Source organism: Heterocephalus glaber, unplaced genomic scaffold (assembly GCF_053883595.1).
Source record: "Heterocephalus glaber isolate CG9 unplaced genomic scaffold, H.glaber_assembly_v1.0 deba00001481, whole genome shotgun sequence".
Lineage (NCBI taxonomy): Eukaryota > Metazoa > Chordata > Mammalia > Rodentia > Bathyergidae > Heterocephalus > Heterocephalus glaber.
The window spans coordinates 51,330,159-51,352,382 of record NW_028258317.1 but is presented as its reverse complement, the minus strand read 5'-3'; the positions used below and the strand labels follow the sequence as shown (position 1 = coordinate 51,352,382).

General features: G+C 40.4%; 1 pseudogene across 1 annotated transcript in view; it reads right to left on the bottom strand.

Moving 5' to 3' along the window:
- Positions 1–22,224, bottom strand: part of LOC101725336 (protein SGT1 homolog pseudogene) — a 103,337-nt pseudogene that overhangs the window by 65,455 nt on the left and 15,658 nt on the right. The window contains exon 3 of the transcript XR_015439928.1: positions 14,697–14,807. The product of XR_015439928.1 is annotated as a protein SGT1 homolog pseudogene (transcript). The remainder of the gene's footprint in view (positions 1–14,696; positions 14,808–22,224) is intronic.

The following is a 22,224-nucleotide window of genomic DNA, read 5'->3' as shown; positions in this document are numbered from 1 at the left end:
GGGTAGAGGTAGTGGGAGTGGCAGGGGAAAGGAAAGAGGGGAAAGGAAAAATGCTGAGAAATGGAAAAAATGGAAATAAAGTCTTTGTAAATAGGGAAGGGTGGAGGGGGTGAAGGGAGGGCTAGGAATGGGGAAAAAATAAGAACCAAGATGCATTATGTAAAGGTACAATTCCCAATGAGAAATGTAATTGTGTTGTACACCTACAATGTACCAATAAAAGAATTTAATACAAAAAAAATTGAAATTAGAAAAATAAAAGCACATATATTGTGCATACATCAAAGAGGAAAATATAAGTAAAATAAATCGGTGCAAGGGTTCCCTACCGTTTTTTACGTTTAAAAGTCAGACTTCTCTTACTGGTTTTCTGGCATCTGTGTTTTGCCACACAGTAAACCCTCCTTCCAACTATTAGTGGTATCACCTTTCTGGAAAAAGAATCTATAAGACCATCTGGCCACTGGGCTTCTAGTTATGCAGTTGACTGTAACCAACCTACTTTCGGTTACTGCTTCTGGAATGCTGCTTCATTTCTGATAATGCCACCTCCCTGCCCTCTCCTCATAGAGGTCTTGGGTTCCTGAGGGTCAAAAGAGCTCCCCAGTATTGTTGCCACAATTTGCCCCCACATTTCTGACACCCGCTCAGCAGGTCTGTCCCTGGTACTTGTGATGCTGGCAGTGACAGTTGGATACCACAGCCACCTCCAAAAAGCTGTTGTGTAACTTGATTGATTATGGAAAAATATTCTGATTTCAGCAATAAGAAAATCTGAAAAATCTACATTTAGAAACAATGAAATATAATTTACTTGCAGATAAAAATCTATATAGAAGCTTGGGGGTATAGGTCGGTGATAGAGTGCTTGCCTAGCATGTGTGAGGGCCTAGATTCAATCTTCAGCCCTAGGTGGGGAAAAAACCCTATTTAATAATGGTATAAATCCATGCACTGACAGTGACAGATATCCAATTCAGATGATTGTTACCCAGAAGGAATACTCTGTGGAAATGTAGGTATGCGATTGTGACTGGGAAGTGAAGTACAGAGCTTCAAATAAATTGCTCATGTTCTGTTTTTTAAACTACAGGGCTATGTGTTTCTACACTTTTTGCATGACACGTATTTCATAATAGGAAAAGCAAACTGTCACATTAGTGTAATTTTGTCATTAACTGGTTGGGGAATCTGAGGAAGTCGTATCCATTTAGCATTCTGTCTACATTTTAAATGAGGTAATAACTTGGATTGTTGTGAAGGTCAAACAATAAATGCTGGTGAATGCTTTTATTAAACTATAAAACAGGATAAGAAAGGTTATTAAGAGCATGACCTCATGAAAGGACCAGACCTAATTATGTGTAGTAGATGGTTATTGCAATGCCCCAAAGAATCAGGGCTCTCTGTGTCTACATTCTTTTTGCAAAGGGACTTTGCCACTCCTCCTACCAAGTGCTGATTTCTTTTCTCCACCCCTGAACCTAGGCTGGCCTTGTGACTTGTTTCAATCAATAGAACATGGTGAAGTGGCATTGTACAAATTCTAGAGCCTAGACCTTGAGAATAGTATAGCCTTCATTGTAACACTCTGCCTAGAATCTAGGAAGTGTGCACTCTGATCCAGAAATTCCACTCACGAGAACTTATGTACAAGTCACTCATAACTGCATTCTTTGCAGTAAAAAGTTGAGAGAAATCTAAATGCTCATCAATGTAGAATGAGTAAAATGGTTACATAAACCACCCCGAGATCAAGTCCCCATCAGGCTGTGATGAAACCTGGTCTGTCCAGTTGGAGGAAAGAAAGGTATTGGAGATGGGAGAGAAGTCATGGGGAGGTAAGAGAAGTAAAAATGACTACAATGAGATAGGTATATGTGTCAGTTCTTCAATGTGAATGTGATTATTATGTATCACAAACATAAATTAATTTAAAAAGAAACTAAAAATAAAAGTCATGTGAAGAAGGAGCAAGAGTCCAACTGAACCACCTGTCAGGCAGGAGTGAGGTCATCTGGCACCTTCCAGCCTTGCCAACCCTCTAGCTGAGTGTGGTAGATGAAGAGAGGACTCCCCAGTGAGCTCTCAGAATCATGAGAAATAATATTTCATCATTGTTTTAGGGCTACTGTGTTTTACGGTGAGTTGTGTGGCCCCAAAGTCTAACTGAATTACAAGCCTTGGAGAGTCATGATGATCTGTGACTTGTAGTTTGGTGTGATCTATTTTACAGATTCTAAGACACAGATACTGTTATGCTGTATGCTGTGCCAAGCAGTAAGTAATTAAATGATTCTGGTGTAAAGGCTACTAAGTGCTATGAGGACTACAAAAAAGGCACTCTTGGTAGCTCAACTATAGCATTTAAAGCACCTGTAGTCACATTACAATGACAAGATGTAAACTAAAAGTAAAATAAGGATACACTAACTTGAAAAGTATAGTCAGCCCTCTGTCCCAGTGTTCCACATCTGTGCAGTCAACCAATCACATATAGAAAATAGTTGAAAGAGTTTTATCTGAACATTTACAAACAATTTCTTGTCATTATTCCCTAAACAATATAATATAACCACCATTTGCATAGGTATTATAATAAAACTAGATTTGGTGGCATATCCCAGCACTTTAGAAGCTAAGGCAGGAGGATCCTGATTTAAGGCCAGACTAGGCAAAATAGTGAGCTCAAGACCAACCTGGAGGACTACATAGAGAAATCCTGTCTCAAAAGATCAAAAGAAAGAAAGGAAGGAAGGATTTAAATTATACCAGAAGATGTGTAGGTTGTATGCAAATACTACATCCTTTTATATAAGGGACTTGGGCATTCAGTTTCTTATGGGGGTGGCTGTCTTGAAACAAGTTCCCCACAGATACTGAGGAAGATTGTACATGCTATGCAGAAAAAAGCTAACATTTACGAAGTTCTTATTATGTAGCAGGAACTACGGCTCAGTTCATTTAATTCTCCCAACACCTTGATTGGGTGCAGTGAGTATTCCCAGCTAAGTAAACCCAGGACACTGTGGTTAGGTTTCCCAGGGTCACACAGCCTAGGCCCAGCGGCCTTACTGTGAAGCTCATGAGCTCACTCATAGTACTGGCCTTGGCCTGAATGAATGAGAGTGTGGGCTGGTGCTGTGAGTGAGCGGAAATGTGCTCTACGTGTGGAATGGCTGAGAAGACACAGCGGGAGGTAGAAACCTCAGCTGGTCTTGGAGCATGGGCAGCAGTTGGGACAGCACTAAGGTGGCTGCTCTAGATGGAAGATAGAGGGGAAGGCATGTGGGGTGCAGTGCAGGAGGACTCATGAGTCACATCCTGGCTCCCTCCACCCCAGGAGTGCCGCGATTGTCCTTATCATCCCAAGGAGACCTCCACTGACTAAGCGAGCAGATATCTAACAGAGGAGCCTGCGGGGAGGTTAGAAAACGGGAGAACGTGGCAGTGTTCCTGGTTGGACCATGAGTCAGAGCCAAGAAACAGGGAAAGAAAGAGTTCAAAGGCCACTTGAGATTCTCCACATCTTTTGGGATGAAGGGAACAGGAATCTAGCAAGAGCTGTCCTCCAGTTGCCCCATGGAACCCTATGTCCACAGGCCTGGACACCAGAGGTGGGGCCTGGTGTCATGGCAGAGGAAGAAGGGTCAGAGGCACAAGGACAGCCCTGTTTGTATGGGGAGACCTGCAAAGCAGAGCTGCTTAGCACGGTACTGTATGTTATGGTGCTAGACCCCCTTCTCTGGCTGTCCTATATCAGCTTGGCAAACCTTGTCTGTGACTCTAGAGAAAATGATCTGCTCAGATTTGCTTTTGAAATGTTCACTTCTCAATCATATATGACTTATGATGGAACATGTTAGTACTGTATGCAGCCAATTCTTGTCTGTTTAGGTATTTTAAGCCAAACCATGTATCTTGGTTTTATGCATGCCCACTGTACCTGTAGGGTGGGGGTGGGATGGCAAGCCATTTGCAGATGTGGCCCTATTCAGGAAGACTCCAGAGGCACCTGGGAAAGGCAGAGAACATAAGCAGCACTATCTGGTTTCATTGCTCTCTCCTTAAAGCCCTGGAGAGCTCATGTCCTGTCAAGCTTCAGGAAAGACTCAGAGTGAATAAGACTTTGAAAAAGGCCTTGAAAATGTGGATGTGGACAGATGAGGCCAAAAGGAAAAGGTATACAAGGTAGGAGAGCTAAATGGAGCAAAAATGAGCGCCCCGCACAGGCAGGGGATGATGGAAAAAGAAAAGGTATAATCAGGTAAGGACTAGGACTTGGAAAATAGAATAAAATGGGAAAGATAGAATGATTAGAGAGGTGCTGAAAGGGAGAGCTTTGACCAAGGACAGCTTAGAGACATGGAACTTCATTCTGAAAGAAGGTGGGGGTATATTAAGTGAATGCTGCAATTATACCTGGACAATTCTTTATTCAGCCTTTTGGATTTAGGGGCAGAGAAAATGGAAGGAAATCATATTGTTATGAGAACCAACTATTTATGTTCAGAAGGCTTAAAGATGTCTTGAGTTTCAAAAGATATAAAGTTCATTATTTGGTGTTATGGCTTGTACTGTATTTAGATGTCCCCCCAAAGCCTCGTGTGGTCATAGGTGGGGAGTTTCAAAGGTGGCTGGATCTAGGGTGTGTGAAAGTGGATTAAAGGTATGATGCTGGGATTAAGGGTGTGGATATGGAAGACCCACCCTGGCTGTGGGTAGCATCAGTCAATAGACTAATAGACTCAATGGATTATAAAGAGACAGAAAGAAGGCTTAATTGCTTGCTGCTGTTGCCTTCTGCCTGCCACACCATGAACTGTTTCTCCTCTGTGATGCCCCTCTGTCATGCTGCCCTGCTTTGGAGTCAGCTGACTATGCACTGAAACCTGTACAAATTGTGAGCTAAATAAACCTTTCCTCCTTTAACTTTGGACATTGGGTATTTTGTCTCAGCAAGGAGAAAAGTAACTAAGACATTTGGTAAATGTTTTAAAAATTACACATGCAATATATGGTTAGGTAGAAAAATATGAAAATACAGATGAATAAAAAGGAGGAGAAAAGAAGCAAAAGATCACTTATAATTCTACCAGCCAGAGATAATCACTTCAAGATACACCTTTCAGACTTTCTGCCTAATATATGTATATAAATATATATGCTAGAAATGGGCTCAAATTCTTTTTAAACCTACATTTAAAAAACTTAATAGTATATTGCCACTCTCTTTCCATATCAATAAATACAGTACAGTCCTCAGCATCATTTATAAATGATGGCTTATTATTCCTTGTTGAAAAACATCTTGAATCTTTTCCAACCCCCACTACTATTTGCATAGAAACTTACAGTGTATCATTGAAAGAATGTGTTCTTAGTACATAGGCAAAAGAAGGTACTTGAACACTAAATCCTGCATAATCATCATCATTATGTTAATCACCACAGAGCTCTTTTTCAATGCTCTCTCTGATAAAACACACTGCAGTTTTCCAAAAGACTCTTTAGGTGGTGCCATTGGATGGGACACAGCTCCTACAGAAAGAGATGACTCATCAGGGGAGTGTGTGGGTTACTTTCACCCGGACAAGACCTCTCCTGTTGTCTTTGTATGTTCTGAATTAACTCCAACTCCCTCAAAAAGAAATGACAAGACACAGGTATTCTGCAGTGTTTGCAATCAACTTGCATTCTTGAAGCGTGGTAGACATTAACAGACCTAGTATATCCTGCAAAATTTTATAAATAGACTAAGAGATAAATAGATAAATGCTTTCCTACCAGGAAAGCCTGTACCTAGGGCTCTTTGCAAAGTTACCTGCCAATATCAGACGGCCCCAGAGGAGATACAACTGCTGAGTCAAAGTGAACATTCTAGGTTTGTGGAGTGGATTTTTCACTGGCACTATCCACGTAGTATAAAGCAATGCTTATAGATGAAAGTATTTGAAAAATGATGACCTCAGGAACAAATACAAATTTGAGTCTCACAGAAAGGAAGCATACAGGCCTCACTGTCTCCCTCTACTGGTCATGTCAGGTTTCATCGGGCCTCCAGACTGCTGATTGGGTCCGGTCTAGGGGATTCTAGCGCCCTCTGGTGGAGGGTAGAAACTGGTCTCTACATTTCTGAGATGGCAAATTGGCTGCAAAGAAACTCTTTGACTGCAAAGCCAGTGAAGACAAACTCAACTTAACCAGCCAGAAAGATGGTTAAACACTGAATAATTACCTCTACCAGGGCATTTGGATATTTTTTTCTCCCACAAAGGTTTCTTAAAAGCAGAATCAAATTAATTTCACTTATTCTTGTAAGATAATTGAATTACATTCTTTTAAATGCATTTTCTATTTATCCTGTGGCATTGGAACATCCCTCAGAATTAGCCAGGGCTATGATGTGTGTCTAGATGTCCTCCCCAAAGATTCATGCAATCATAGGTGGGGCTTTTTCAGAGGTAGCTGGATCTAGAGTGTGTGATGCTGGGATTAAAGATGTATAATTACTAAATTGGTCTACTGAGTGGTGTGGTATAGTTCTGGGTGTGAGTTCTACCCATCCTAAGGGCAGGTATCCTACATAGAATGTAAGAGACAGAAAGAAGCTGCTATTGCCCCTTGTAGCTTGGTGTCTTCTGCCTTCTGCCCACCATGAACTGTTTCTCCACTGAGATGCCCCTCTGCCATGCTACCCTGCCTTGGAGGCAGCTGATTATGGACTGAAACCTCTATAAACTGTGAGGCAAAATAAACCTTCCCTCCTTTAACTTCGGGTGTTGGATACTTTGTCTCAGCAATGAGAAAAAGTAGCTAAGACAGCCAGATTAAGAAGTACTATAACAGACCGTACCACTGACCCCCAAGAGCTGAGGAGCAGAGCCCCCACCCAAGCACTGAGGAGGTAAGCCTCTTGGGCTGCTGTACCACTGCCCCAGAGTGCTGAGGAGCAGAGCTTTCCCCCTCCCAGTGCTGAGGAGGTGAGTTGTGTGGGGGCCAGCAGCACTCCCCCCGCAGCTGTGCCAAGCCATTACGTGGATCCACACCCGAGTTGCAGGGGTCATAAAGGACATTGTTCTGAGCTCCAGAAGATAGAGCAGAAGTGAACAACAGAAAGGAGGCCTCTCTGAAGCTTTTTGATGAAAATTGAAGCACACTGGAAAGGTGAAGAAAATCTTTGCAATAAAGCCACACCATACCACCTTAGTTGGGGGACCAGGGATGTGGACCAGAGTGGCGTGGCTGCAAGCAGATCCCAGCCAGGGCAGCCATAAAACACATACAAACAGATTTCCAAGAGATTAAAAACTCCATTGAAAGTTTACACAGCAGAATGAGCCAGTGTGAGGTCAGAATTTCAGATATAGAAAATAAGATAGCAATTAGTGACCAGGAAAAGAAAAATTTCTGTAAAATTGTAAGGGACCATGAGAAATCAACCCAACAGCTGTCAGATGATGCAAAGAAGAATAACATAAGACTGATTGGAGTCAAAGAAGAAACAGGAGAGGGTGAAGATGACATAAAAAAACTGTTCACAGAAGTGATGGCAGAAAACTTCCCAAGCAGGGGAAACGAGCTTGACATACAGATAAGTGAGGCATATAGGATTCCAACTAGGCATGATCAAAAAAAAAATCTACACATAGGCATATAATAGTTAAGATTCCAGAAACCCAACAGAAGAACAAAATTCTACAAGCAGTTAGAAAAAAGAAACAAATCACATACAAAGGAAAGCCTATCCGAATCACAGCAGACTTCTCAACACAAACCCTCAAAGAAGAGCTTGGAGTGATGTATTCCAAGCCCTAAGGGAAAACAGCCTCTAACCCAGATTGATGTACCCTGCAAAACTATCTTTCACAATTGATGGAGAAATAAGATACTTTCATGACAAAGAGCACCTTACGAACTTCATGAATACCAAACCAGCACTCCAAAATATTTTAGACAAGAATCCAACAAAAAGAAAAAGTCATGACAATGATAAGTCAAAACTTATCAGTTAGAACCATCAGTGTTAACATGTCAGTTCACCAATCAAAAGAAATAGACTGGCAGAATGGATCAAGAAGCAACATACAACAATATGCTGTATACAAAAAACACACTTAATTCAAAAGGAAACTCATAGACTGAAAGTTAAAGGGTGGAAAACAATACTCCATGCAACAGGAACCTGAAAAAAAGCAGGAATAGCTATCCTTTTGGCAGATCAAGTGGATTTCAAACCAACACTGATTAAGAGAGATAAAGAAGGACACTACATCCTTGTAAAGGGAACAATCCAAGAGGAAGAGATGACAATCATAAATATATATGCACCAAACACTAGTGTGTCCAACTATATAAAACAAATACTAATGGTCATGAAAAATCAAATAAGTACTAATACAATAGTAGTAGAGGACCTCAATACCCCACTGTCACAAATACATAGATCAACTAGACAAAAAACAAGCAACAAAATACTAGACCTCAATCAAACTCTTAAACAAATGAACTTAACAGATGTTGACAGAGTGTTCCACCCTACAAAATCAGAATACACATTCTTTTCAACTGCACATGGGTCATTCTCCAAAATATACTACATACTTGCTCATAGAACATGTTTAACTAAGTGCAAAGGAATTAAAGTTATCCCCTATATATTATCAGACCACAGTGTGATGAAATTGGAGATCCATAGCAAAAGAAACCACAAGAATTTCATAAATACATGGAAACTGAACAACACATTTCTGAATAAACAATGGGTCACAGATGAAATTGAAGATATCAGACAGTTGCTACAATTGAATGACAATGACAATACAACATATCAGAATCAATGGGACACAATGAAAGCATCTTACAGTGGAAATTCATAGCAGTGAATACTCATATTAGGAAAACAGAGTGAGCTCAATTAAACAACCTGATGCTGAACCTTAAGCTTCTAGAAAAAGAAGCGCAGGACAAACCCAAAGCTCATACAAGGGAGGAAATTGTAAACATCAGAGCAGAAATCAATGCAATGGAGACTAAGAGAACAATACAAAAAATCAATGAAGCCAAGAGTTGGTTCTTTGAAAGAATAAACAAAATTGACAAACCCTTAGCAAACCTTATCAGAAAAAGGAACGAAAAGGCCCAAATCCATGCAATCAGGAATGAAAAAGAATGAAATTACAATGGACCCAGCCGAAATCCAGAGGATCATCAATACCCACTTTGAGGACCTATACAACAACAAGATGGGAAATACAGAAGAAATGGACAGATTCCTAGATATGTATGAATTACCAAAGTTGAAAGAAGATGACCTAAAAATTCTAAACAACCCAATATCAACCAATGAAAGTGAAAATGTAATTAAACACTTACCAACTAAGAAAAGTCCAGGTCCTGATGGCTTCACAGTGCTAAATTTTACAAGACATTTAAAAAGGAACTGCTGCCACTACTGTTTAAACTCTTCAATGAAATTGAAAGGGAAGCAATGTTCCTGAATTCATTCCTGGAAGTAAGCATCACCTTGATCCCCAAAGCAGAGAAAGACCCAACTGAAAAAGAGAACTATAGGCTAATCTCACTAATGAACATAGATGCAAAAATCCTTAATAAGATACTGGCAAACAGAATGCAGAAGATCATCAAGAAGATCATACACCCTGATCAAGTGGGATTCATCCCAGGGATGCAGGGATGGTTCAATATATGAAAATCAATTAATGTAATACACTATATCAATAGAGCCAAGGACAAAAACCATATGATTATCTCCATAGACGCAGAAAAAGCATTTGACAAAATCCAACACGCATTTATGATAAAAACCCTACAAAAAGTTGGAATACATGGTCTCTACCTCAATCTGATAAAAGCCATCTATGAAAAACCAACAGCCAATATTGTACTAAATGGTTAAAAACTGAAATCCTTCATACTAAAATCAGGAACAAGACAAGGATGTTCACTATCACCACTCTTGTTCAATATGGTTTTGGAAATATTAGCCACAGCAATTAGACAAGAGATAAAAATTTAAAAAAAGAAATAAAATAAAATTAAAATAAAACAAGAAATAAAAGGAATAAAGATAGGAAATGAAGTCAAATTGTCATTATTTGCAGATGACATGATAATATATGTAGAAGAACCCAAGAACTCCACCAAAAGTCTTCTAGACTTAATAACCAAATTCAGTAGAGTAGCTACATACAAGGTAAACACACAAAAATCAATAGGTTTCCTCTACATAAACAATAGACTCACTGAGACAGAAATAGGGAAAACAATTCCTTTCACAATAGCATCCAAAGAACTGAAATACCTAGGAATCAACCTAAGGAAAGAAATCAAAGAATTTTTCCCTCAAAACTATAGCACTCTGAAAAAACAGATTGACGATGATATCAGAAAATGGAAAGACATCCCCTGCTCCTGGGTAGGAAGGATCAATATAGTGAAAATAGCCATACTTCCATAACTGCTATATAGATTTAATGCAATCCCAATTGAAATCCTAGCAGCATACTTCATGGACCTTGAGAAAACAATCCAAAACTTCATTTGGAACAAGAAGAGACCCAGAATAGCAAAAGCAATTCTAGGTAACAGAGACATGGCAGGGGGTATCACAATCCCCAACTTGAAACTATACTACAAAGCTACTGTGATAAAAACAGCATGGTACTGGCAAAGAAACAGACTTGAAGACCAGTGGAACAGGTTAGAAGATGCAGAAACAACGCCAGACACACTCAGCCATCTCATCTTCGACAAAGGAGCCAAACACCCTCACTGGAGGAAAGATAGCCTCTTTAATAAATGGTGCTGGAAAAATTGGGTTTCAACTTGCCAAAGATGAAAACTAGGCCTGTATCTCTCACCATGCACTAAACTAAAATCAAAATGGATTAAAGATCTAAATATTAAAATAGAAACTCTGAACCAGTTGGAACACAGGTTAGGTAGAACCCTTGAAAACATTGGTGTAGGAAAAGATTTTATGAACAAAGCTTCAGTTGCCCATGAACTAGCACAAACAATCAACAAGTGGGATCTCTTCTTATTAAAAGGCTTCTGCACAGCAAGAGAAACCACCAGCAATGTGAAGAGACAACCCACAATGTGGGAAAAAATCTTCACCTGCTCTTCCTCAGACAAAGGTCTACTATCTCGAATCTATAAAGAACTTAAAAAGATCAGACCTCCCGGATTTAAAGACCCAATCCAAAAATGGGCATCCAAAATGAACAGACATTTCTCAGACAAAGAAGTAGAAATAGCAAATAAACACATGAAAAAATGTTCAACATCACTGGTCATTCGAGAGATGCAAATGAAAACAACGCTGAGATTCCACCTCACCCCAGAAAGAATGGCTGCTATCATGAAATCAACCAATAACAAATGCTGGCGGGGAAGTGGAGAAAGAGAAACCCTGCTCCACTGCTGGTGGGAGTGTAGACTGGTGCAAGCACTGTGGAAATCAGTATGGAGATACCTCAAAGAACTAGGACTGGAAGTCCCATTTGACCGCACTATTCCACTGCTGGGGATCTTCCTCAAAGAATTAAAAGAATCATACCACAGTGATATATGTGCACCCATGTTCATAGCAGCACAGTTTGTAATAGCTAAAACTTGGAAGCAGCCCAAATGTTCATCAACTGGAGACTGGATAAAGAAAATTTTTATAAAATGGAGTACTACTCATCCATAAAAAATGAGAAATTAGAGACATAGCTAGATGGATGCACATTGAGGCGATACTCTTAAGTGAAATATATAGGACACACATGTGTAAATATTGAATAGTTTCTCTGGTGTGAGAAACTGAAAGTGTAATTAAGGACTAAAAGGTATAATAGATAATGTGAAATAGGAAGAAAAGGGGCAAAGGGAAAGGGGAAGTGGGAGGGGTAGGGGAGAGGAAAGAAGGGAATGGAATTACTATGAGAAAATGGCAAAAAAAGTCTTTGTAAATAGGGAGGGATGGAGGGTTTGAAGGGAGGGCAGGGGAATGAGGAAAAAATAAGAACCAAGAGAGATTATGTAAAGGAGCAAATTTCCAATGATGAATGTCATTATATTGTATACCTAAAATGTACCAATAAAATTAATTTAAAAAAAGAAGTACTATAACATTGGCTCCTTTTCAAATTTTTTTATTATTTATTTATTTATTTTGGTACTGGGGATCTATTTTGGTATCGGGTCCTTGCGCTTGTGCAGTAGGCAGCAAAACCACTGAGCTAAATTCCTGGCCCCGCCTCCTTTTTTGACATGATCTATGGATGAAGGCCTAACTCCAGACAGATTATGGTGTACTTTGAAACACTTGTATGGATTTAGCTTGGCATGGCTGCACCCATCTTGAGTTGTAACTGCCATGACTGCTTCTATTTGGCTTTCTCTACAGAGTTTCCAGAAAAGTATAGTAGGCCAATCCATTGGAGTGGTATGTGGAGCCTTTCCCAGTGCCAGGAATGTTCTTGACTCTTTGATATTAAGATAAACCAGGTACATTCCAACTTGGATGAAGTCTCTCTTGTCCTAACCCCTAAATAAATAAGCTCCTCCTTCTGGTCCAATTTTGGGGCTTTACTTGGTCTTGGTTCTCTCAATAAGTCCTTCATAAACTGCACCCTGTGCAATCCTAAATCTGTCTGCTTCTCTTTCTTTAGTTTCATGGCACCTTGGGCTTGGGTCTGATATACTGGAGATTAGGTGTTCTAGAATACCACTGAAATGTTAGGTTATGCAGTTAGATGATATATAGTATGGGTTGGGGGTATAGCTCAGCAGGAAAGGGCTTGCCTAGCACACATAAGAACTTGGGCGTCATCCTAGTACTACACACACACACACAAACACACACACACATACACACACACACACCAAAAATATCATAGGTTGGGCTGTGATCAGCCATACCTTGTTCCAGTGTTGTTTCTTTCACTTGTTAACAATGAATCAGACAGGAACTTGACTCAACTTCTCCAAACCTTTCAAAATGAAGATAGTCATAGTTCCTACCTTGTAGTATTAAGGTGAGGACTAAAAGAGAGCGTGTGAAGTGGTTGGCCACAGCACCTAGCTCCTGGTGCTCAGGAAATGTTAACTCCCACTATTTAACTATGAAGACGACCATTTCTTTTAAAAATGCATTATATTCTTCATTGCCTTCTTAAATGGGGCACAGTGACCAATGTTAACCATTTTCTCAGAAACTCAGACATTTCCTTTTAAAAATTGGCTCTGTTCTGCCACCTGCCTTGCAAGCACAAGGTCCTAAGTTCGATTCCCAGTACCAAAAAATAAAAATAAAAATGGCTCTGACCTCATAATTATGAGCAATAAAGTACTGAGAAACTTCAGAAACCTGAGTAAGTTTCTTCTACTTTTTTCCACTACAAAACTGATGTGGTCCACCTGTTCTAAAGGAATAGTTCAATTTCTACCACTACAAAAACAAAAAACAAAAACCCTTCCTCCGAAAAGAAGTTGTTCTGAAGTGGACCCCTAACAGATTCATTATACATTTCATAGAGAACCAAGAAATCTAATAGCATTTAACGTTATTTATTTATAAAACCTGATTTATTCAATCAGTTCGTTTGCCCATTGTGATCTCTTACACGAGAACATCATCACAGTGCCCGGCATATAGCAGGTGTTGATCCTGGTCATGTCTTCTCAGAAGCAGACTCTAGGCCTCACACAGGAGTTCGCACAGGAAGTACTGTGGGCTCCGGGAGGTGGTGCTGGGGGAGGGGAGGCCAGGAGGAGAGGAGAGAGAAGCCAAGCAAGGCTGTAGGGACAGGGAAAGCCCCAGTCTCAGACTGGTCTCATGGGATCCATGAGCATAAATCCCATCTCAGAGGTGGTTTCTTCTCCAGGCAAGGTAACTGGTATACTGAATGTCCCCTCCCACAACACCGGCCTGTCAGAGGCAGGTGAGGCCACTGAGGAGGGAGACTTTCACATACTTCAGTTAATGGACACAGTAGCTTTGGAAGCGGTGGTCAGAGCTCGTAAGAAGGGCAAAGTAACGAAGTGCACAGAAGCTGGCAGATGTACACACAGAACACCGGGGGTCTGTGGTGATATGGAAGGGTATCCTAGTTTTCCTTAAGGTTCTCTTTAGACATGTGGTAAGTGAATAAGTGAATGAGTGAAAGCCCTCAGCTTTTCTTCATAGGGCATCATTTTTCATTTCATATGTCACGTATTTACATCTTAAGTACCCAGTGTTTATAGACTAAATTTCGGTAAAGAAACTTGCTCAACAAGAAAGCAACTTTTTCTTTGTTCAGGACAGTGGGTATATTAAGTAAGGTTCCCCAGAGAAAGAGAACCAATTGGAGAAGTAAGTAGATGGGCAAATGATAGACAGATGATAGGTATACAAATGCTAGATGATAGATAGATGGATAGATAGATAATAGATGAGATTTAACATGACATTTGGTTCACACAAGTATGGAGGCCAAGAAGTTCCATGATTTGCTGTGCAGGAGCTGGAGACTCAGAAAAGCCAGTGGTGTAATTTATTTCAAGTCCAAGCTATGAGAACCTGGCTGGGGTGGAGGGGTGGGTGTTGGTGTAAGTCTGGAAGTACAGAGCCCCAGAACCAGTTATGATGTCTGAAGGCAGGAGAAGAGGTATGTTTAGCTCCAGAGAAAGAACAAACTCACCCTTACCACATCTTTGGTTTTATTTGGGTCCACAGCAGGTTGGAAGCTGCTGCCCATATTGGGTGGATCTCTTCAATCTCCTGATCCAAGTGCTAATCCCGTCCAGACCACCTTCAAAGACAAACCCAGAAATAATATTTTATTAGCTTTCTGGACATCTTTTAGTATGACAAGTTGACACATAAAATTATCAGTCACACCTAAACTGGGGCTAAAGACTCTCATGGCTGAGATGGCAGGACCAAATCTGTTGCCAAAGTCAGACCTTTTAAAGAAATGGGATAGCCAGTACATGATGAATATAGCCAGAGAGAGAGAGAGAGAGAGAGAGAGAGAGAGAGAGAGAGATCAGCAATGAGTCATGAAGCTAGCATACAAATGGACAGGATGGAGGCATCCTGCACTCCATGGTGGTGCCGAGTAGTAAGTCAACAACCAATAGAAAATGGGGCCCCGGGAATCCATACATAGGGCGACCTGAGAAAGTGAAAATGAGTACAAAATGGGGCAGGAAGAAGAGATGAATGTAAATCCCCTGTGAGGAACAGGTCATCTACAGCAGTAGTAAAGAACCTACAAAGTATTTTTTATGGCAGTTCATCTCTTGTATGATGATGAAGAGAGCATGGACATACCAAGAAAAACCCTCAAGCTCAAAATAAGATGGTGGCTTTGTCCTGGTCTTCAAGAACAGACAGATACATCCTGATCCACTATCCCACTGCAAAGAGTGGAGATTAAAACCAAATGATCTCTATTCATGACATTTATTTTAGCTGAAATATGTAACTTATTTAGTAGAAACTACACATTTTCCTGTAGTGAATTGGTTATGTTCAAATAGTGATACTTTTCTTAAGTCCCAGCTAAAGGACCACCAATATGGGTGGTACTTTAGTAGAAATATGCGAACCTGGGTATGATTGAATTGCTCCAGCTTTGTCTGTTCTAGAGGATGGCCTATGTCTTAATGACTTTCTTCACCACTGGGACAAAATACCTGACACCCACAATTTAAAGCAGGAGGGGTTTATTTTGGCTCACATTTCAGTCCAGTCAGCAGGCTCCAAGACAGGATGCCGTGGTGGGGGACATAGCAGAGGAAAAGCTGCTCACCTCATTCCTGCCAGGAAGCAGAGTCCAGGGAGGAGGTGGGATGGGCACTATAACCTTCTAGCTCACGCCCACAGCGACCTGCCTTTTCTGAAGTCCCCAACTCCAGATAGCAGGTCAGCTCTAACACTCCTATAATCCAACTGTTCTGGCTATGATCACGTGGGGGGATACTTAGATATAAACCATAACAGGGTAGACATTGTTATAGAAATCATACTCCAAAATAAGATCCTGGTACAGTGGACCCTCCAGTTACAACCAGCCTGACATATGAACAGCTTGGATCATGACCAGAGTTTTAGTTTTAACTTACAAACAAGGTCTTGAGTTATGACCTGAATACTGGTTCTTTGTACTTCCAGATGGGCTCAGATACAGATTTAATCTTCTAAGCATTCTGGAAGGAACATTACAACATCCTTTCCTGTGTGCGATTAATTGAGAAATCCTGGGCCGATGTCGCTCTAAGGACACTGAGATCTGCCTGTATATAGGAGAGAGACTTTGAAGGCTGTGTAGAGGAGCCTGAGCCTTCAATTGACCAACTTGAGTTGCAACCAGCCCTCTCGAACAAATTGAGTTCGTAAGTCAATGGTGCACTGTATACTGACTTTGTTACCAAACTCTTGTGTTTTATGGCCTTAGAAACAAACAAGGAAGAAACAAACAACATATTCTACTCTCAACCATTTTTCCAGTAGTTGATTGTACAGGATAAATGAGCTCTGGAAGAATGAGGTGCTATAGTGCATGCTGTCCCGGAAGGGAACCCAGAACATTTCCTGTCCACCATATTTGAATCTGAAAGGTCTGTATGCTTCATGTGTTCTTTCCACTGTGGACAGGTGCAGATTGATTTAAAGGATTAAGAGAAAGATTGATTTGACCCTTGTCACACCCTACAAAGAGGGCAGAAATAGAAGCCCTGACCACAAACATGGACCAGCTTTTATGGTTTGAAAGTGTACAGTTAATCCAGACTATTATTACTTTGAGCCTTAACCACCAGTAGTAAAATGCCATTGCCAAGGGAGTTTTCAGATCTTATAGCTCAATCTGTAAGTGTAAAAAGAATGTAGTTGCAAATGAACACAACCCATTACCCATTTATTGAGCCTTATGATATATATTGTTCTGCATTTGTGAACAATGGTATGGAGGTGGGGTTGGGGATTAAAATATGTGTGAAGGTATCTTGGTCCTAAGAATTTCAGAATAAACATTGGTTCTAGAAATAATGGGTGCCTTAGTATATTGAGGCTGTACAGAAATATCATAAACTGGGAGGTTTATAAACAATAGAAACACATTGCTTACAGCTCTAGAGGATGAGATATTCAAGATCCAGGTGCCAGCAGATTTGGCATCTGGTAAAGGCCTCCTTTCTGGTCTATAGACAGTGCCTTTTAGCTGTTTCCTCATATGGTGGAGGGGGAACACAGCTCTCTGGAGTTGCTTTTTATAAGGGCACTGGTCCTATCCATGAGGGCTCTGCCCTCAAGACCCAGTCATTTCTCAATGGCTCCATCTACTGCCTTCATCACACTGGTGACCAGAGTTTCAAGATCTGAATTTAGGGGACACACACATTTAGTCCATAGCAATGATTTAGTAGTGAATTAGACCCTTTCTTTGTGTTGAAAGTTTGGGATCAAAGTATTACTCACTTTCTAAGAAGAAAATATCTACGTATTTAAAATATCAACATGTATAGGGAAGCCAGAAATCTGTGAGTTCATCCCCCACTTTTCTATTTTCTACATGTGGGTGAAGTCACTGTCCCTGATTTGGGGGAATGTTTATAATTTTACTGGCCAAAAAACAAAACAAACAAACAATACCACCACCACCAAATATATATATAGTTGTAGTCTAAATTCTACCCACAGGCCTCTAGTGTGTAATCTCTGATGTGACCATCCTTTCTTTTCAATGGGTAGTTGGAAAGTAAATCCATAGTACTGAGGTTCTGAGGAGGGATTCTCAGGCTTCATTGTGCATATGAATCATCTGGGGAATGCATTTTAAAATATACTCATCTTCCCCAGACCAATTAGTTCAGAATCTCTGGAAGTAGGGCTGGGGAATGAGTATCTTTCAGAAGCTTCCCTGATGCATCTACTGAGCAGCGAGGATGGATGAGCCTGGTCTTCAGGCTGTCCTGATGCTGCTCTCTAAATCCGCACAAGTAGAGGCCACTCTGAGAAATGAACGAATTTGAAGGCCCCCAGTAGCCTTTGGATGAAGCTCAGCTTTAAGAATAAGATTCCAGAGGTGTTCCTTGTGGATCTTGCAGTTCCTATGAACCTGACCTATTTCTCTAGACCTGGCTGGTACCAATTTTAGATTTAGACTTGAAAACTCTATATATACATTTCTTTCCCTACAACCTTTCCCCCTCTTCTCCCTACTGCCCCCCCCAACAATTCTATCTACTCTCCGACCAAAATGAGAATTAGACCTTGACTTTCGCAAGGCAAGAACCCAGCCTACTCACGACTCCAAAGGATATGGTTTTAAATGAGTGTGGCTGAATAGGGCAAACAGAGAGAATTGAGCTAGGGAGGAAGGACATATAAGGAAAGAGCAGAAGGACAAGAAACTTGGCTAAGTGGCAGCTGAGGGTCTAGCTCAACCACAGTTTTAACTCAGGCTATAAAAGTCCCAGCTTGGTTACATCCAAACAAGGCCACATTGCACTGAGTATTAGCATCTAGCTATTAATGTCACTTAATCAAAATAAAATCTGTTATCAGTTTAAGACTTAAAATGAGTTGCTTCTTAAAATGTAGTACATCCCGAGTCCTTTTTGGTGGACTACACAGAACTTAGAAGGACTCTGTAATAGGAAAGGTCCTCTCAGTGCCTTGAAATTGAATTTAAGACAGAAAGAAATGGTAACCCAACTTCCACTTTTTAGATGTGAGGAAACTGAGTTCCATGGAGGTGAAGTGGCTTGTTTGAGATCATGTAACTAGCTTTTGCCAAAGCTGGCGGTGACATAAAGATCTATAGCTGATACTCTGTGGGTGTTATGAAAGGATTAAAAGCTGATATTCCTGCCCCAAGTCATCATTAAAAATCAATGTAAGATACAGATATCGCTCGGTGGTAGAACACTTGTGCAGCGCATGCAGGAAGCCTTGGGTTCCCCTCCCAGAACCAAAGAGAGGAAGGAAGGAAGGAAGGAAGTTAAGGACGGAAGGTGGCGGGGGGAAGGTTAGTTAAAGGTATTTTAATTCCTTCTTTGTGTTTCTGGAAGCTTATTCCTAACATTAGTGGAGGAGTTTGACTTCCGCTGGTAGCATCTCTCTGGGTTGCCCTCTTCAGCTTAGATGCAACATTGACCCTCAGGATGGGCTGTGGTTTGGTTTGCCTGTTTATTTCCCTGTAGATTCTTTCTGGTTCATGTGAAATGGAAAACCCACAGACATCAGACATGACCTCAGCCTCAGCAGAAGAGTCTCTGCTTCCTGCTCCTCTTCCTGGTCTCTGCTTGCACCATCCCAGCATCCCACCTCTTTGGTACTCCACAGTCTCTCTCTGTTCCCTCTTCTTTGGGTCAGTCCCTCACTTTCTCAGACTCATGTTTTTCAGAACCAGCTTTGTACTTCCTGAGAACAAAAACTTGTCTTTATCATTCTATACTTTCTAGTATCTGGTATTGTTCATGTTATATGATCAGTAAGTCACAGAATAAATGAATGAATGACAGACATAAGGACAAAAATGAAAAAAGCTGTTTCACCATCTTTGTTTATGGGATGGCTTTTTCTTACAGGGAACCAGACATTTTGTCTAATTGTGTCTGTAAAAGCATGAAACTTTTCAAAACTCAAGGTTTCTTCTTGCTGCTTATCCCACAAGCAAGGACTTGAACAAACTAAGATTAGCACTGATTTTGGAAATATGTTTACTTAATACTTTTTAGTGACTTTATTCAGATAGCTTCTAGATTGCTGGCAGTAGAACTGACATAGAATCTATCCTAATGAAAACAGTTGAAAAAAAGTCCAAAATGCCCCCCCCCCCAAACCCCTGGTTGGCTTCAGAGCCCTAAAGCTGTTGTCTCCCTGCTTGGCTACAGAGCCTTAAAGCTGTTGGCATTAGTCACTATTATTCTTTAAATTTCTAAAAGCAGTAATAACTCAGTAGTCAGATATTGAATGCTTGTGACTCATTACGGCATTTTACACAGGCTATTTCTTGTCTATGGGCATCAAACACGGACAGGGTGACTCAGTAGCATGGGACTGTTTATCTGAGAGGCAGCTAAACTTATCTGAGGCTTCCTCCACCAGGGATCTCCAACATGGTCTCTTCTTGGCGGCACCTTCTGCTGGCAGATGTGGAATCTGCAAAACTTTGGTAGTCTTACAAAAAAGATTTTGGCCTTCTCTTTTCAGTTATTATTCATGGATTTTATTTTGGCAGATTTGTACACACACATAACATATCTTGATGATTGTCACCACCCCATTAGACTTTGGTCATTTTTAAACAACCTCAGAGCATCTGCATGGCTGTTGGAGCCAACAGGTCCCCAGCCAGGAGATACCACCCAGCCCATCCCTCAAGGGGAATCCCAGCACCAAACACTTATAACTCATTAAATAACAACTTGATTTTTTTAAAAAGTTTCATTCGGAGTAAACATTTTTCCATTTTCCTGAGAAGACTGTTTATAGTTGTTTAGTTTCTGTAATACCAAATTGACATCTTTGGCATCTCAGTATAATCTTATGAAAAGTTTTCCTTTCCAATTGGACTACCAGAAAATTAGTCCGTAAGCAATTTACTTGTCTCTTCTGTACTAATTTTACCACTAAAAATGCTTGATCTTACTTCCTAAAGTGACCTTAAGTACTAGATGTGTGCAGACATATATATTCACAGGCAAATTCACATGTACCTTAGTCTGTTTTTGTTGCCATAACAAGATACTTGATGCTGGGTATCATACAAAGAAAAGAGATGCTGGTTGCTGGAAACACTAAATAGCATTGCAATGTGTCTGGCAACGGCCCCTGGCTGCATCACAGAATAATGGATAGCAATACATAAGACTCAGGAGAATGGGGAGAAACAAGGTTCCCTCTTTTTTAATCTCATGGGAAATAATCCACTCCAGTTGACCAAACCATTCCTGGTGACCGGCATTAATCTCCCCTAAGGTGTTCCTCCATAATGTAATCACCTCCCAGTAGGCCCCACTTCTTAAAGATCCACCTCGCAGTACTGTTACCATGGAGACCAAACTTCAAGCACAGGAACCTTTGAGGCATACACCATAACCAGGCCATAGCACATGGCAACTTGTGGAAATCCTTATCTGCTAACAAATTTAAAAAAGAATCAAAATTCTTTTATCTAAACCCCAAGTAGTTCAATGACAGATTTTGCACTTTTAATATTGAGAAATTTACCTCTTCTGAAATTTTCTATTCATGAAATAGAAAAATCAACATCTGGCATAGTTGTAAAGATTACATAAGATGATCCATAGAAATGCATTCGGCACCATTTCTGGCACATCGCGCTTTAAAACAGTTGGTTTCTCTTTCAACTCCTATTCATTTGATTTTTCTTAAGTTTAGACTTGTACCTTTGGAATAATGGGAAAAGGTATCAGAGAAGTCGAGTGGTCAGGGCATTTTCCCAGTCATCTATACTCACCACCTCATTGTACAGATGAGGACCATAAGCCCAGGGTCACAAACTGAGCCAAACGCAAACTCTAATTCAGGTTTCTGGACACCAAGTTTGGGGCCCTGGACATTATGCTGTTACAAAGGCATTTTGTTAAATTCTCATTAATGATTTACCAGAAATGTGAGATGATGTGGGATATTGTTCACATGCTAGATTATGGGTTTACAGCTAGGAGAGGACAAGGGAGTTGGCCAACATAAAACTAAATCCTAAGGGGAGAGACCCAAATGGGGCAGAGAATAGTATGAGAAGAAAGTTACTTATAAATATAACTGATGGGAAGGTAGGACTAGTAGAAGAAAGGAACATGGTGTAAAAATTTCAAAGATTTTTAATAAAGTCAACTTTCAAAAGATTGATTTGCTTGTAGGGGGAGTAAAAATTCCAGAATGTATGAGGACAAGCCCTTGGCTCATTTGTTTTCTCATCTTTGTTGTCTGAGATGTTGTGAGATGGAGCTTTTTGATTTTTAGAATAAACATACATACCATCAAAATACTATAGTTTAAGTCTTGGGAAATGAATGTTAAACTTCATTCCTTCCTCTCCATACAAAAATTCTAAATTATAGGTAGTATTCATTTCAAAAAATGTCAAATCACTATCCCCATAATTGCTTTTTCTTCTTCTTCTTTTCTAAAAATTGACTTGTCAGGATACAAAATCAACACACAAAAATCAGTAGCATTTCTGAACACCA